We start from the raw sequence: 16,669 nt of genomic DNA, 5'->3' as shown, positions 1-16,669 counted from the left end.
CAGAACTATCTTCTTACAGAGAAGTGCTGGCAGGCTTCTGAGGCCTGCAGTTGAAAAGAGGAGTCTGTTGGCCGGGAAGGTGCTTGCACAAAGGGCTTTGGCACATTTGTCTGGGAGTTCTGTGTGCAGTAGTACCTATTGCATGCTTGTTTTTTTGCGTGCTCACGTTTTACATGCTCACATTTTGCTGACTCTTCCATTTATTAGAGAGAGCTCAGACCCCATCAGTGTGACGCTAACAGCAGTATCCATTGGTGCATTCTGTTCCGTAGGGCTGATATGCAAATGGCTGATTCACAGGGATATTGCTATAACTACTGATTGCTAGGAATGAAAGCTTTTCTATGGATGGATGTTGAAGCCCACACTGCAGCCCAGCGCCTTAGTATTCATGCAGGGCAGTGCAGCTTGATTTTGACCTCTGTGCCCTTGAATTGCTACATAAGTAGAAGTATTAAATAATAGAAGGGGAGTACCTGTTACAATGAATTTTTTTCATATCACAATGTGTGTGATGACTCATAATGATTTCAGTGGAGTTTGGGAAAGTAAGGTGCAGGCAGGCAGTGAGCGGCACCTCGCTCAGGCTCCCGTAGTGCACAGCTCAGCACTTAGGATGGAAAGGAGGTAAGAGAAGAATGCCAGTTACTGCAGATTGGGAAAGACTGTACATCAGCCTATAAGATGCTTTAGTCATCATCTTCATAAGTTTACCATGGATTTTTACATCAGTAAATAACCATGATTATTAGAGATGTAATTATTTTGAGTAACCAGTGGGCAGCATGAATTCTAGTGGTAGGACTTGAGCAGCTCATCCATTAGTTTTGTACTTCATTAGATTGTTCTGCCAAAGAAGGGACCAGTCCTGCCACATGTACTACTGGATGCTGACTTTGTGCTGCACTGCACTGCAGATAGGCCGGAGCACAGATGCATTTTGCAGTGGTGTAAACCTGAAATAACTCCAGCAGATTCTCCATAGCTATTCTGGGAACGTGCCTGGTGTAGAAAGTAGCCCCGTGTTGCTGCTTTGTTCTGGGGAGGCTTCTCAGAGGCTGTTCTCAGAAGGCTGTAGAAGTTACTGAGCCCTTGCTGAAAATTTAATTTAATCCTGAATTCTTTTGAGGTCCTCAGTCTGACTAAAGAGCTCAGAATTAGTCCTGACTTGCAGAGCTGCAGCACTGTGCATGAGGTGCGCTCTCGTTGTGTTCTTTTATTAAAGAATGGTTTTTGTGAAGAACAAAGGCAGTAGCAGAAACAAAGCAGAAACTTGTGTGTACTGTGCGATGTTAAATTCTTAGTGTGTCCTGAAGCTGACAGAGCTCAGAGCTAAGCTGGTTTCACTGAAAATGTCACCATAACTGATGAGCATTTTCTCCCTGGGCACATTTAGTCCTTTTGCTAGTGCTGGTGAACAAATCTCTTCGACTCTCTGCACTACCCTATCTTCCTTGATTTTACTCTACAGTGGAGAAGATTTGGGAATTAATGGAATGATTCACTTCTCTTGACGTTAATTTCTTTGGCCCCCGCACCAACTCTTCTGCATGGCTCATTCTCCATACATCTCTGTACACAGAGAGACTGCTCTAGGAGGAGCAGTCAGGCACGGCATGTGTAAGCGGACTCTCAGCATGCTGAGCACATCGTAATTCCTAGACCTTGCCCGTTCTCATTCTCACATAAGTTGTTGCTGGAGAAACAGAAATGCTGAATTCAGCCAGGAAAGTTTCAGGATTGGATTTACTTTCTCATCTTTTTAGTTGTGATTTATGTACCCAAATAATGAAGTGATTTTGCTTTTTGCTTCATCTGTTCTAATCTTTAAATTAAAAAAGTTTATGGCATCATTTTTCACATGGAAGCTGTCATTTCCAAGCAAAGTTACGTCTAAGCTAGGCTGAATGAGAAGGGCCAGTAGCAAGCTTGTTTGAGTAGATGGGTAAATTATTTCAAAATGCTGTCTGGTCTGAAATTGGCTTGTAAGAAGCCCTTTAATGCTGGCTCTGAATCTGGGAGAGTGCTTTTCAGCTTAAACTCCATCAAACTCAAAAATAATTTCCAAGTTGCCTACCTGTAGAAACAATGAGTTTCTAAAAATGTTTTGTCTGGGGAAAAAAGAGATGCAAGCCTGTCTTTGTAACTGGATTATTTGCACAGTTTATTTGTAAAATGAACATATTTCCATTGAAAATTTGTTACAGCCTACCAGTATGTTCCTCGCTTTCCCCCAACTCTGTACAGAACGTGAGCTACTCCTTGTAAAGTGCAGTGCTAGTTCTTCCAGCCTGCCGTGAATTCTTTCTGATGCTCTGATGAACACACGGGAGGCATCTTGAGCCTAAATACGCTCCTAATGTCACTGTTACCATGCTTCTTTTATCACTTCAGATGCTGTGGACTTGCGTTGTATTAATTTTTGTCCTCCGGCATCAGATGTTAACATGGCATCTCAGGGAAGGAAATGCATGCTGCTGTGACAGTGCTCTTGAGAAGGGTTGTTTGTCTTTCCTGTTGACTGTATTCACTGTGGTAAATATGGGTCTGTTCACATGCTGTTCATACAATAGGAAGTTTCTAATCTGTGTTTGTGCATTAGGATGAGCATGGCAATAATTTGGAAATTCAGTCTTTCAGACTAGGACCATTACTGTTCAAAGGATGGGAACCAAGAGGTTTGTGAGCGTAAGTCATGATGAAACAGGTCATCTTGTTCTGCCTAACTTGTCCTGGTCTCCTAGGATCCTGTTTATTCAGGGGGAAGGTTCCTGCTTGCATCATGTTGCTGTGGTTGTGGTAAGCAGCTAAGCACCGTGCATTCACTTGCTAACTTCCACCCCCCTGGCTGAATGGGGGGAAGAGAATCAGAAGGGCAAAAATAAGAAAACTCTCAGGCTGAGATAAAGGCAGTTTAAAAAAAAATATATATATATATGTAAGAAAAAAATAATGATAGTGTGCACAGCACAATGGCTCACCACCCGCTGGCCGATGCCCAGACAGTCCCTGGGCAGCAGACCCCCCACCCCGGCCAACCCCCTCGGTTTTATTGCTCAGCACAGTGCCACATGGTGTGTGATATCCCTTTGGTCAGCAGTGCTGGCTGTGTCGCCTCCCAGCTCCTTGTGCTGCTAGGCAGCTTGAGAAACAGAAGGGGCCTTGACTCTGGGTAAGCACTGCTCAGGAACAGCTAAAAGATCCCTGTGCTGTCAGCGCTGTTTTCATGACAAATCCAAAACATGGCACCGTACCAATTAAAGAAAATGAACTCTATCCCAACTGAACGAGCACGCTTGCTGTCAGACGTTGGAGCACAGCTGGTTGCTGCAGTGTATGGGCTCTGTTTTGGCAGAGTCGTCATGTTTATCAGCAGAGCATTCTGGTTTGATGGCACCATGCTCCGTCCGTGATGGGTTATGATTAGGATTTTGGGAAACTACGATATCTTCCTCCAGTGATAATACTGAATGATTTTATCTTTCCAAGGTTTTCAGAAGGTTGCTTGGCTGTCTTGGCTTCCATCTTCAAGCTCAGTGGTGATCATCCTCAGTTGATCTCTAGGGATCTGTAGGCTAGCGCTTCCAATGCCACTTTCATCCCTCCCGTCGTTTCTTGCTCTGGTGGGTCTCAGAGAATACAAGTGGTAATTCTGCACGTAGGTTTGGAATGTATTGGCTGTTCTTTTTCCAAGAGCTCTCGATAACATTATGTAAAATCAGACACAAATGTCCACAATTTTCTTTTTCTGAGAATTTTCCTTTAGATAAAAATAACATTTAAACGGCAAGTTCTGACACTTCCCTCACCTTGCCTTTCGCCCATGTCTTTTTTGTTTCTTGCAGGTTTTGTTTTGTTCTGTTTTCTCTTAGAAAAGAATGAAGACCCTGTTTTCTTGCTTAGCCTGTGTGAGTGCATTCTCTAGCTATCAATTTCCAGGCTGGAAGAGCTCTCTGTCCACTACACTGTTCTTCTGCTTGGCTCAAGATGCCCACCAGCCACCGCAGGAGGAGTGCCCCGTAGGAGGAATGATCAGAACATTGCAGTGGTCTTGCAGCAGCACTGCAACAGCTCGTATTTTCTTATGTCTGAGGAGTATTTTGATTTGGTAGACATGCCCTCATGATGTAAAACAAGCAGGGAAATAATAAAGGAATGCCAGATTCAGTCTTTCATTACAAATCCTGTTTTTGCCTCAACCTTATTTTGCAAGGTCTTCCCCACTGTTCTTTAATAACCAGGCTGAAATTGCCTAATGTATTTTTAGTGAGAATAACTCACTATTATTCTTTTGTATAGTCTCTTGTTTTTATTGTATTAGGAATGAGATACAACAACTTTTGGACTTCTATGGAATTACCTATTGCTTTTGTGCTGCTAGTAGACTTTACAGACTCACACTACATTTCAGGTAAAATTTAGTAACTAGTAGTATGTCTGAACAAATAGTTTTCTTTGTTCTTTCTGTAAGTGCACATTTGGGAAAAGTGAGGCGAACTAATCAGTGATGCACAGAGCATATGGTCCATTTGTGCTTGGCAACTAGGCGAACAACACAGCTGCTGTTGAAACACACTTTTTTGATTCTCTTTCTTCTGTTCATCATTTGGTCCATGCACTTGGTTCCTCGTGGCTGTTTTTCTAAAATTGAGACATTGCTTGGATTTTGGTTTTGTTTAGTTGTCCTGTTTAAGATCACAAATCGTCCATCGGATGAGTGAGTGTATAAGGAACTTGCCAAGGGTACGTGCGCTTATTGAGGTTGCCAGTGTTAATTCTCAGTGTGGAGATTGTAGTTAAGTGCTGCTGAGAAAAGAAGTTCAAGTTCCATGACTCCAACCGAGCAGCATGTGTACTTCATGCACAAAGGACAGCTGTGGAAGATAGAGAGTTATAGGCATAAACGATGACCTGCTATAAATGTGCAGCAAGCCAGTCTTCCAGGACAAGATACTGCTAAACAGTGTGTCTGATGAAGACCACTGTCTCAGGCGTTCTGATGATGGTAAATCATTTTACTGTAATGTCTGGCTCTCGGTTACATAATCGAGCCTTTTTCCTTTGCCGCCATGAATGTTGGAAATGACTTTTTTTTTTCTTTTAATAGCTAATTCAATTGGAGGACAGCCAGCACAGCCTGTCGTCTGGACATCATCAAACAATTGCTACGTCTTGCTCCTGTGAAGGAACACCCAAACAGCACGTGGCTGCAGGCTGCAGGGGGTGACTGTGCAGGTCCAGGTGCGTTGGGGGATGTGGTGGTTTCAAGATTTGTACAGAGTCCCTGTGTTCCTAGCAGTACTGCAAGGCAAGTGACGATGTCCGTTTCACTGAGTGCTCCCTGTGTCTTGCCATGAGTGTAGATAAAAGATGTGCGTGTTCACAAGGGATTCCATGTACCCCTTGGTGGTGGTGGTCATTTTTTTGCAGATGACTGTAAGGCTTCAGAGACTTGTGGCAAATGGTGCTGAGTGTGCAAGGAGGAGCTCAGAGCCTGAGGTCTCAAGAAGGATTGTTGTAGATTAATGCGTGGGACATCTTTTTGTTCTTTGGTGCCCAGGTCTCGTCCTAGTTGCTGTATAATTAGCATGTGTAATCAGACATAAAGTAATGCTTACCTTAATATGGCAGCTCTTGTCACTTCATTTTGAACTTGCTTTATACTTTGCATTCAGGTACGGGCAACACATTCCAGGAAAAATAATTGAATCCTTGAAAATGGCAGTACGTAAGAAGTACAGAGTAAATGCATTTACTTTTGGCAGAAATTCTGGACAGTGCAGTATTTGATCCAAGGGAATAAGAAGGCTATTATCATCCATTATCTTTCTGTGCTTAAAGCCACATTTTCCTGAGTGCTTTTCCCCCGTGTGAGTGCTGATACTTTCAGCGTGAGGAAGGATCTGAGCTTCCCTTGCAGTGATTATATTGCATCACCTCGTGTTCTGAGACGCAGGATGCACTACTAATCACTCATGAACAGCGACTTTCATCGGGCAGAGCAATGGCAAGATCAGAGGTTGCTAGGAATAAACAAAGAGTTCATAATGAGCAGAAAAATGAATTCATTAGAAGGAAGTGCTACATCCTAGAGTTCAGGAAGTTTAGGGATACAAGATAATTGCAGAAGTCAAGTAGAGTTGGATCTGGCAAAGGAGATTAAAAAAATGCTAGGAAAGTCCTTAGTCGTGTAAACGAGAAATTTTACAAGAAAAAAATGTATGATTTGCAGTTAACTTTCCACAGTGATGAAATTTTTGCTAAGGTCAGTATAGCAAATTACAATCCTGCATATCAACTCATAGTTCCTTCTAGTGAATATTGACAATGTATTGAGCCTTGTCATGCCAAGCAGGGAAGTATCGTAGCTGCTCCAACATAACTCTACATCTAGTTTTTAACAGTTTTTTCTTCAGTGCCATGTTTTTGTGTAGTTCAGAATTCAGAGAAATCAGCATTACAAATGGTCTCAATTTGGTTTAAAAAACATTGTTTGGTAACGCGTTCCTACTGCTGCTTTATTAGTCTGTGCATATTTAAGTGAGATTAAATGTATGATTACTTCGTGATTTTATGTTGGAATATTCAGTCAGTTTGACTTTCCTAGCACACAAAATGCTGTGTGCTGGTACTAGAAATGAATTGATTACAATTTTTGTTTCATATGAAGATCTGCGTGTGAATCACAAAAGACTTCTTCAGGTCTCACCATTTCTGTTGAACGAATCTGAATGAAGGAGTACTTTGCCGGGGACACGAATACAAGAAATGGCTGAGCAAATGGCCGAATTACTGCCCGTCAGAAAGCAGTGTATTTGATAAATTCCTAATGGACAGATTCCCTGCTGGTGATGCACATTGTACTAGAAATAAATAATAAATTGCCGTTGGAAATTTCCTTTATATAGCACGGTGATCTGGATAGGTATCCTTGTGCACGGCTCCTCGCTGCGTACTTAGCTGGCATACGAAACGACATCCTAGAGCAGGCTGATCCCGGCTGTCAGTAATGTTTTCCCTTTTCCTCCTCATCACACCTGTCATCTCCTCCATTTGCATGCTAGCCCACTGCCTCTGTTATTTAATCATGATTATTGAAATGAGGAATGAGGTTCTGCAAGAGTGCTGTTTGTAAATAACGTCTGAGAGCGTGGGTAATGTGTATCTTTGCTCTGGCTTTGTGGAGGCAGTGCCATCCATAGCGAATGCCAAGCACCACAAGTTTAGAAGGAAAAACAAGGATGGAATCTGCTTTTTGCTGGAGATGAGCCGTTGTGTACCATGACGGGCGCTCAGACCACATTACCCTTGTAGATGTATGACTAACGGAGCTGCTCTGGGACTTGGCAGAGCTAATTATGCTGAGAACTCGGTGTCCACACGCGGATTCCTGCCAGGAGAAAGGAATGGCTGCGCACGCTCGGCAGATGGCAGCCCTCGGGGAGCCCCGAGCTCAGCAGGGCTGGGCACTGCCTCGCAGCTGTGCTGGGCGCTGGGCATCGCGTGAGAGACGGCGGGCAGCTTTGCTGTTGTTCATGCAGTCCGTTTTCATTTGGGAGCATTAAAATCTTTGCTGGTGTGATTTCTTCGCCAGCACAACTTGCAAGTCCAATTGCTTGTGTGCTCTTATTTTAACTAGGCTGCTTCTTCCCTTTTACGCTTCTTTGCTGGACTGATACGGAAGTGATACATCAGACAGGCCTAGTGATGGTAGCGTTACAATTACTTTGTGCACAGATGTGCTTTTAACATGCTGGATGGCAAACAGCAAACTTTCCGAGTGCAGGTTGTTTCTGACAGAAGCCTTCTTAGTCCATAAAGCACTCATCATTTAATCCAGATTCTTGCATTTTTCTCTTATCTAGCAGAGGTACGATTGCTAGGACACAGGCTAATTACTAATGAAAGGAATTCAATCAGTTCAGCTGGTATAACTTGAGAGACTGTTCTCGTGATACTGTCTGTGGTGGAGCAGAGGGTGACTTATTCACAGGCCCTGAGCTGCAGCAAAACATACTGCTAGCCTACAGCTTTGTCTGCTTAAGGAGCTGATTCCTGAATGCTTGTGTGATGTGCTAAGATGCCATGCTTAAGCAAAAGCATCCGTACCCTTACAGTTATTCATTGCTGCCCATGGAGCCTGCAGAGCAGAAGCATGCGGACACAAGAACACACAGCTGGCAGTGCCCCGTGGCGTGTGCTCACGTGTGCACGTCTGCAGGAGGCTTTGCAGGACTCGTGGAGCCATTTCGTGTTCGGGTACAAATATTTTAGAGCAGCTTATGCAAAATCAAGTCTGAGTGAAGTACCAGTGAAGTCCCTGGGACTTTTTAATGAAAATTCACATTTTAGAAAGGATTGATACTTAGCATTACAGTTTTTTAAATGGAAGGCAAACAGACATTTAGGATTCGTACTGCATCCATAATTGAATTTGACGATAAAATTTGTACTGCCATGAAACAGTTCAGTCACCATTGTCACAGTGATCTTTGCTGACTTCTTAATTTAAATGCATCAGTACACAAAGGCCATAACAACTCTGAAGAGTCTGGGAGAACAAAAAAAGCTCATAGTTATTTCACAGAAAAGTGGTGAAATGAAAACACACAGCTTACTCTCATGAATTTTCAGTATGCAAAATGGAAGTACCAGCCGCCACAGGATTCTTGAAGGCGTGTGTTCTTGCTTTCATTGCTTGAGCCATAAAAATTACTGCACTGCTCCATTTTAGTCATGTAGAGGCAGCAGTCATTTTACTTCATATGCACAGCTAGAGAGATGTGTTAAAAGCCAGGTCCCAGTGGAAGCCAACCTTAAAGTAGTTGTCAGCTGAGGTTTTCTACTTTGAGTCCACCCAATGGAGCAGTCAACAGGAAAGCATATTTCTTACAATATTTTTAATGAGTGCAGTAACTGGCTTTGCACTTAATTAAGAAAGTTGTGAAGAGTCTTCTATGCTAGCAGGTAGCTGAAAAAGCCATTGGCCTCGTCAGCAAGCACAAGCATACAGCACTGCCTTCAGGCTGTAGGCGCATGCGTGCAGTCAGCTTAATGCTGCTCCTTTGGGACAGCTTTGTGCTGTTGACAGAAATAGGCAGATTAGGAAAAACTAAAGTAGGATTTTGAGGAAGCGCCGTATTCATGTGAGAAAGGCCCAAGGGGATCTTAGCGTTGTGTAGAAACACTCACAGGGGGAATGAAGCAGCAGGACCCTGGTGTTCCTTGCTGTGCCCAGGAGCAGGATGAGGGCAGTGGGCACGGGTAGGTGCTGGGTACAGCCCTGTCAGTGTGCCCTGCTCCGTGCTGACTGGGGCATCAACCTGAGACTGGCAGACATTTTCTAGTAAAAAAGAGTGAGGTGATAATTTGTTGGACAGATTGTTTTGAAAAGACTCATTTTTGTTGAACAAGGCAGCGGAACATTTGAGCGGCTGCCTGTGTTCCCAGGTGCCCGCTGCAGGAGGTTGGAGGTGCTCCCTGAGCAGTACCACACTGCTGGTTTAACATTTCTGTTTGAAGCAGAGGGATGAAGGGAAGCTGGACAGAATGTCACAGAAATACAGACTTGAATGCTGTCTCCCCAGAAGACACTTGGTGTCATGACTTGCATAGCAGAGTGTGGACTGTTAGGGGCTCTAGGGCAAGTAATAACTTTACCCCAAGACTTATGGCCTTGAGGCACTGATACATGCTGCCTTAAAATCATACCAGAACTGCTTCAGAAAGCAGCTGCATTTGAGAACACAGTGCACCAAATAAGCTTTATTTTTTTCTAGACTATGAGCAAAAGGCACTAACGAATTGCCCATAGAAGTAAACACAAGGAGAAAAGTGCTTTTTTGCTGACAAACGTGTAGCTCTTCAGGCGTGGTCTTAGCACTGCTCCCTGTCACCATTTTGCCTGTTCTTCATCTGTCCTGGTTGGCTTTGTGTTCTCTGTGTCTGTTTGCTCCCGTGTGGCTCCCAGGCCTCATCTGGTCTTCTGAAGCTACTGCTGCAAGAAAGAGTCATCGTCTGGGGCTGTGAGGTAACAGTTCTCTGGTTTATCTCTCCCGTTAATAATTGTAAGCTGAAGAAAGTTTCCTATTTACATTTGTTTTCACACGCATCGCGCTGAAGTTAAATATATAGAATCTTACGCTTATTTTTTTTAAGCAAGACCAGAAGCATACAAATCAGGCTGTTTTTTGAAGCTCAGTAAACATAAAGGAAGCAGCATTTTAATCAAAATGAAGAAGTGCATCCTAATCACATTTCAGCACATGTTTATTTCATAAGTACGTTTTCTGCAAAGCAAATACAGTATGAGATTGCTGTTACACATTTTCTCATCTCCTTAGCTTTTTCATCCCAAAGTAGACTGCCACTGCATAAACTAATGATAATGTGATCCATATTTTCTAATTTATGTGGGAAGCAGTCTAGTAATCTAAAGCATTTTACATCTTTGGCATTCTTGTCCCTTGCCATTTTTCAACAACTAGGCTGATTCTCTTCAGTTCAGTTTAATTTTGTGCGTTTGGCTTTGTACCTTTAGTTACTAAAAAATGCCGATTTCTGAGGATTCAGTGAGATAGCACGATGTGACAGGAACATGGAAGAATGAGAGACAGCAAGGCTTTGAGCCCCCGTGTTACTCAGGAGAGTCGGGTAATGAAGATGTGCGCTCTCTCCCTTGAGCTGCACGGGGGCTGTGTGTGTTGGGCACAGTGCTGACCTGAAGCTGAGATTTGAAATGGAGCAATGAGAATCTTGAAAAAGGCAGAAGAAGGGACAGATGTCAGAGACGTTATAAAAACTCTGGCAGGGCCCGGGCAGTAAATGAATTCAACTCGGGATACGGCATGTCCTGCCTCACAGCGTGTGTGCGAGTGGGTGGAGACAGGGCACTACAGCAGCACTTTATAGCTTCTGATCTTTTCCCTGTATCCTAAAAAGAGATGGGAACAGGTGAAAATGCTTGCATGATGGTGTCTGTGACAAAACCTCCCGTTTCCTCATATGCAGGCTTGTTTGAGACAAACACTGCGTGGGGGATTTTGCTTCCAGGTAAGCTCCTGCAGGCAAAGAGCAGCCCCCTGGGCAGCGCTAAGCAGCGGTGTCCTTGCAGCAAGCCCCTTAACAGCTCTGCTGTTTGCCTGCTCTTTGCAACAGAAACTCAGCCATCAGTACTGGTTTCTGCCTGAAATCTTCTTTAGAAATTTGCTGTGAGTGCGTGCTCATTTAGTGTTTAAGACAGGAGAAATAAAATATTTTTCTTCTGTGTATTTTTAATACATCAGATAAGGGGCTTCTAAAATCTTTCAAGAAGCCCATGCGAGACCTACAGGAGAAACAGTGTGTGCTTGCTGGAGGGCTAGTGCTTGCTAGTTAATGGCCTCTGCTCTCCTCTTCTGTTGCTCTCCTCCCGGGGTTCTTGTTGTCTTTGTTCTAGGAATGGATTTGTTGGAAACTCTCTTTAGAGACTTCTACTTTGTACAGACTTCATTCACCTGTGGGCAAGGTACTGTTCTCTTATGCGGAGACATCACGGCATTGCTGCATGAAGAAGGAACTTTCAGATGCAGGGGATGGTGGAGTGCTGAAGGGTACCTGCTCACAGAACATGTCAGGAATCTGAAGTGTGAAATGCCCATCTTTGGAAGCAGTCACTCACTGGGTTTTTTTCCATCTCGCACTGTTCAGAGCCCTCAGCCTTGGTTCTTGCTTCAGCAGCGGATGGGTCGCTGCAGTTGTTTTTCTCCCATCTGCACTCAGATAGTTTTCCTTGAAAGTACTCTTCTTCCAGCTGTCACCCGCACTGCTGACAGATACTTTTCATTTTCGGATGCCTCATGGATGAAGAATATTTTCCATTTGATAACAAATAGAAAGCTCTAAATTGCAGGTTGTACTTTTGTTGTTGCTTCTCATTCCTTTGATTTTTTAATGATATCCTATTTACCGTGATTAAGGAGGATTTCCCCCTCATTTATTTGCCTTTCTCACCAAAAGAATTGCTGGCTGATTTAGAGGAGTACAGCTGGTGTGAAGCACAGTGCTGCGGGGCCTGAGGCTGGGTGCTGTGTAGGGCTCCAGCCTTCGCCCAGTGGAATGTCAATTTAGAAACAGCACTTAGGTCTTGTGGCTCCCTGCATTACACAGCAGGGCTCTGTACTTATTCCTGGGCTTTTATAGACAACTCCTGTGATGATTTTGTTTCGTGTTCCATGTTTAAGCACTGTAATTATGTAAGACCATCTACAGAAATGTGTTGAGTTTAGCTAGTGAGGTGTTCGTGTCCCTTTGCCAGTGTGGTGTCATAATAACGCACTAAATCAGGGAAATGTCTGAGTGAGCTTAAAATTTGCAGGCGTAAGCTTCTCCAATAAGCTTGAATTTTTCTGGTCTTATCCTCTTCAGTAAATTGTGCTCTTATGAAGCCTGAGAATCTTGAGCGTTTTTCTTCTTCATCCATGTTAGGAGCTCATGTTTGCTAATGTCAGTCCCATGGCTTTTCTTACACTTCTTTTGAATAGGTGTAAGGATTAGGAAACACTATTTCCATTTTGTGGGATGGTTAATTTTTAATGTGGTTGTATGGTTCAATTTTACCACTATAAGAGAACTGTGTTCCTCCTTCCTGTTGCGTATTTGCAAAAGATGGACTCAGTTCTGCAATCTGTACTGAAATTAGTAATCTTGGTTTTTTGTAAAGTCTTTATACATTAGGGGGGAAGGCAACAAGCTTCCTGAATCCAAGCTTGCAGAATACGGCTATCCCAATTTGTTTTTGTAGAGTTGTAGACGGTGCATGATGTTGGATTGTAGTTCTGTGACATTTTGTTGTAGATTGATCTAACTGGAGAGTAACGCTACTAGTTGTTGGCAGAAGGTGACTGCAGGGTGTCTTTGTGCAGATGAGCGTGTTCAAATTACACTGAGGTTGTTCAGGGTCATGAAGTACAGGTTATGGTGAAGTGGAACATGGGAAGCAGGAAGAGAGAAGAAAAAATAATACAGAGAGGAAGAGGAAGAATATGAGGTAAGGAAAAGAAAACGCAAGAAGGTAATAGGAAGCAAAGATTTAAAAAAAAAGAATAATAGGCAATTAAGTGTGTGGGAGAATGAAATGGAGGAGTGAGATCAAAAGTCATTCTGAAGTGAGCAATGGAAAATCTGTGAGAAAAGCTCTGTAACAAAATGAAAGTAAGAGAGTAGAGGAATGAAGATCTGTTGGTAGGTAGAGTTGAGAGCAGGATTTTTTCCTTCTTTCCATTTCCTTTTCTGTTTCATTCTAAAGCTTCCTCTTACAATAATGTGATGTCTTCTGTTCCTGTTCCTTTCTCTCTCTTATATATTGTCTTCTAAGAACATCAGAGATGTGTTTGATCATGACAGCAGCTTTTTCACTGCACAGTTGAGCTGGAAAGCAGCTGATTTTAAACCCACTTTATTCCAGTTTGCACACTGCGTATTATCGTAACAGAGCCAGCATTGTCTGTCAATTAAGTCATGAATAAGCAGGATCTCCACTCTTTTCACTGGAAAGAAATGTTGATGCACGTCTTACTCTTTATGTTGCCGACTTAGATCTAAAACAGAAAATGTTTTCATTGAGAACCGTTGTGTGAGGAACTGATCCTGCCCAGTTTGTTTCTGTGGGAAATGCTCTACCTGCATTAAAAGCTCTTAGTAATCCCTCTGACTGCCGGTATGAAGTTATAAATGATACTTCAGCAGGGACCTGCTCCAGTGCCTTCTGGAGCAGAAGAATCGTGTGGAAGTAGGTAAGGATCCATCTAACTGGGGGAAAGACCGGAGGAAATTGTAACGCTGCTCTAGTTTTGAGACTTGAAAAAAAAAAAAGGCTCAAGAATACCATTTTTGTTTTCAGACCATCACACATACCCTGGGCAGCATTGGAAGTGTTGCCAGCATCTTGAAGGCTGCAGGATCAAGGCAGCATCAAGATGCTGCAGGGCCTGGAGCATCTCTGCTGTGAGGAGAGGCTGAGAGCAGGGCCTGCTCAGCCCAGGGGAGGCTCGGGGGTCCCACCTGTGCCCATCAGTGCTGCAGGAGCTGCCAGGGCCCGGAGCCAGCTCTGCCCAGCATGGCCCTGCGCTCAGGCAGCACTGCTGGGCCGGAGCTGCACAGCGAGCGGGGAGGGCTGGGGTGCTGCTGGGGATGTGCAGGAGGGGCTGGGAGCAGCTCGGGGGCTGGGGGAGCAGGGCTGGGCTGCAGGGACATGGGGTGACCCGGCCCAGCCACCCCGGGACTCTGATTCCTGGTAATGAATGTGTTGTCTGCTGAGGCTTTAAGGAAAAGGCATTAGGTGTTTTACTGATAATTCAAATTAAAACTGAATTAAGAAGCAGATGACGAGCCTGACCTTGAATCAGATCTTAATTTTGGTGCATTTTGTTTCTGTCTCAGTGTTAAAACTCGGTTGCACTTACTGAAGAGGCATGCCTTGAGTAGGCAGTGGAAGTCACTGTTTTCCCTTATTAGATATGAATAAGTCTTTGCACATTAAACAGTTGAATGGGAGAAGTTTTTCAATATTCCTTCAGAATTGTTTTAGTGACCCAAAATTAGCAATAAAATACATACGAGAAAATCAAACTGCTGTGAATATATGAGGAGATTTTAAGTACTTTATTGCGTAGCATTAACCCTCAGGCTGTTATGTTTGTAATAAATCAACCAAACCTCAACATCTAAGTCATAATTGACTGCAAATCAGTCTGAGCAAATCTACATGGCCCAAGGGACTTTTAGATGGATATATCCCTTTTAAACTCTTTGTATTTAGATTAGAGTTTCCCCAGGTTGCTATTACCTTCCTGTCTGTATTATTACTTTCCTGTGAACATTTTCTTTCACAGGTACATACCACCTAGTGAAAGGTAGTGGGAAAGTACACCTGATTGCTTCTGTAGTCTGCAGTATTCATTCCTTGCTTCCTTCAGATTCCATGAGCACATTGTCCTTTTGAAGAGCTCATGCTTCAGGTAAATCCATTAAAAAAATTAAAAATTCTTCTATAAGACAGAAGATTTAATTTTGTCTTCTCATATATTCTCACTTTTTCAGCCTTTCAGGTACAAACGCAGTCGTCCTTAACATCAGCAAAGTTAGCAGATCTTATTAATGTCACTCAAAATTAGTTAGCATCCCTTTCTTAATTCGGTATTCAGAAAAACACTTCAAAGGCACATGCACATTTGGTTTCCCTTCGGGGAAGAAGTTTGAGGAGAGGGTTGGACGAGGTGATCTTGGAGGTCTTTTTCAACCTTGGTGATTCTGTGATTCTGAGTGTGATTTTTAGGGGCTCCGGAACACAGCTATCAAAAAAACAGTGGCTAGAGCTGGCACATCAATTCTCAGCCCTTATAACTTTCAATATCTTTTCAAATTTATTAAAGCTGTGGAAAACAAACATTTTTTTTAGCACTCTTGGAGAGTATCTGAAATATGCCAGACTAGCTTTATCTCACGTATTTCTTCTGCAGTATCACTTCTGGGGTATTTTCAGCATTGCTCCAGACTCCTTTTTTCCTGTTTTTCTGACCTGTTCCAAAGCTTCTTGTCAGAATAGAAGTCTTCCTAATGAAGCCCCAGGAAGATGTCTCTAGGCAATAGCTGTCTTCTCTGCTGGGGGAGTTTAAGACATTTCCCTGTAGGCTCTCCTTCAGGCTGCTGAAAGGCTGCCATCTTCCTGCGGCGCTGCTGCTCTCCTTGGGACTCCTGCTCTGGGAGAGCCCAGCATGTTTCTGCCTCTGTCCTTATTTGGAGGAATCCTGTGCTGCATGCAAACCATCTCCTTCCTTAACGTGAAGACCCTTAGTCTTTGTAACGTATGTGTAGAATAGACAGGATTCTCTTTTTTTTAAAATAGATTTCATCTTTTTCATGACATGCAGTAAGCTGTGTCCTGTGCTTTGTCCGTGTTCTTTGGGTGTCATTTATGATAACGTTTGTGGTTTCAAGTTAAACACTGTCTTCTGTGCAAAAATTGCATCATTTCAAGAAACCCCAGTGCTAGAATGGTGATAATTTTGTTGGTGTAAATAAAAAGCAATCATAACCAGAAAATGCAGTTTCTTAGCTCTCTAGAGGCAGAACTGGGTTTCATTCAGTCTTCATTCATTGGAACTGGGTTTGATCCTGACTTCTGAGGGTGAATTTCCTGATCTGCTCCTTCAGCCTTCCTTGAAGGTTAGTGGGAGAGAAAACAGTGAGGAAGTAACTATGAAAAGAGAAACAAAAAGGGAAGACGACCCACTGCGAAGCTCTTGAGACTATGAGCAGACCGTGAAATGTGCAAACAGAATTACAAATGGCTCCTGTGGTCATTAATTTTATTACCATTGGAAAAAGTTGTACGTGTACAGCTGATTTTCTTGCTGCTTCCGGATGGGTTCATAGCTGGGTCACTCCTTGCTTTCTTCCATTTTTTTCATCCTGTCAGAAAGGGATAATTGTTTCTTTCCAGCTGTTCGGATTCTCCATTTAACTCTCTCAGTGCTGTTTCCCACAGTAGTGTGGTATCACTGTCCAGCTCCTGCTAGAAAAGCAACGTTTCCTTTTTTTTCCATCATGGTGAATATGTTTAGCAGTGTTTAAGGTAGGGGTGGTTACAGAGCACATTGTAGCATTTACTGGATTTGCTCAGTGATTAGGT

General features: G+C 43.2%; 1 long non-coding RNA gene across 1 annotated transcript in view; it reads left to right on the top strand.

The window, feature by feature from the left end:
- Nucleotides 1-6,545, top strand: part of LOC110397638 — a 44,567-nt gene extending 38,022 nt beyond the window's left edge. The window contains exons 6-7 of the long non-coding RNA XR_002437894.1: nucleotides 5,108-5,241; nucleotides 5,676-6,545. This is a non-coding gene — a long non-coding RNA (uncharacterized LOC110397638). The remainder of the gene's footprint in view (nucleotides 1-5,107; nucleotides 5,242-5,675) is intronic.

The sequence above is a fragment of the Numida meleagris genome, chromosome 4 (genome assembly GCF_002078875.1).
Source record: "Numida meleagris isolate 19003 breed g44 Domestic line chromosome 4, NumMel1.0, whole genome shotgun sequence".
NCBI classification, from domain to species: Eukaryota; Metazoa; Chordata; class Aves; order Galliformes; family Numididae; genus Numida; species Numida meleagris.
This window is presented reverse-complemented; position numbering and strand designations above follow the sequence as displayed.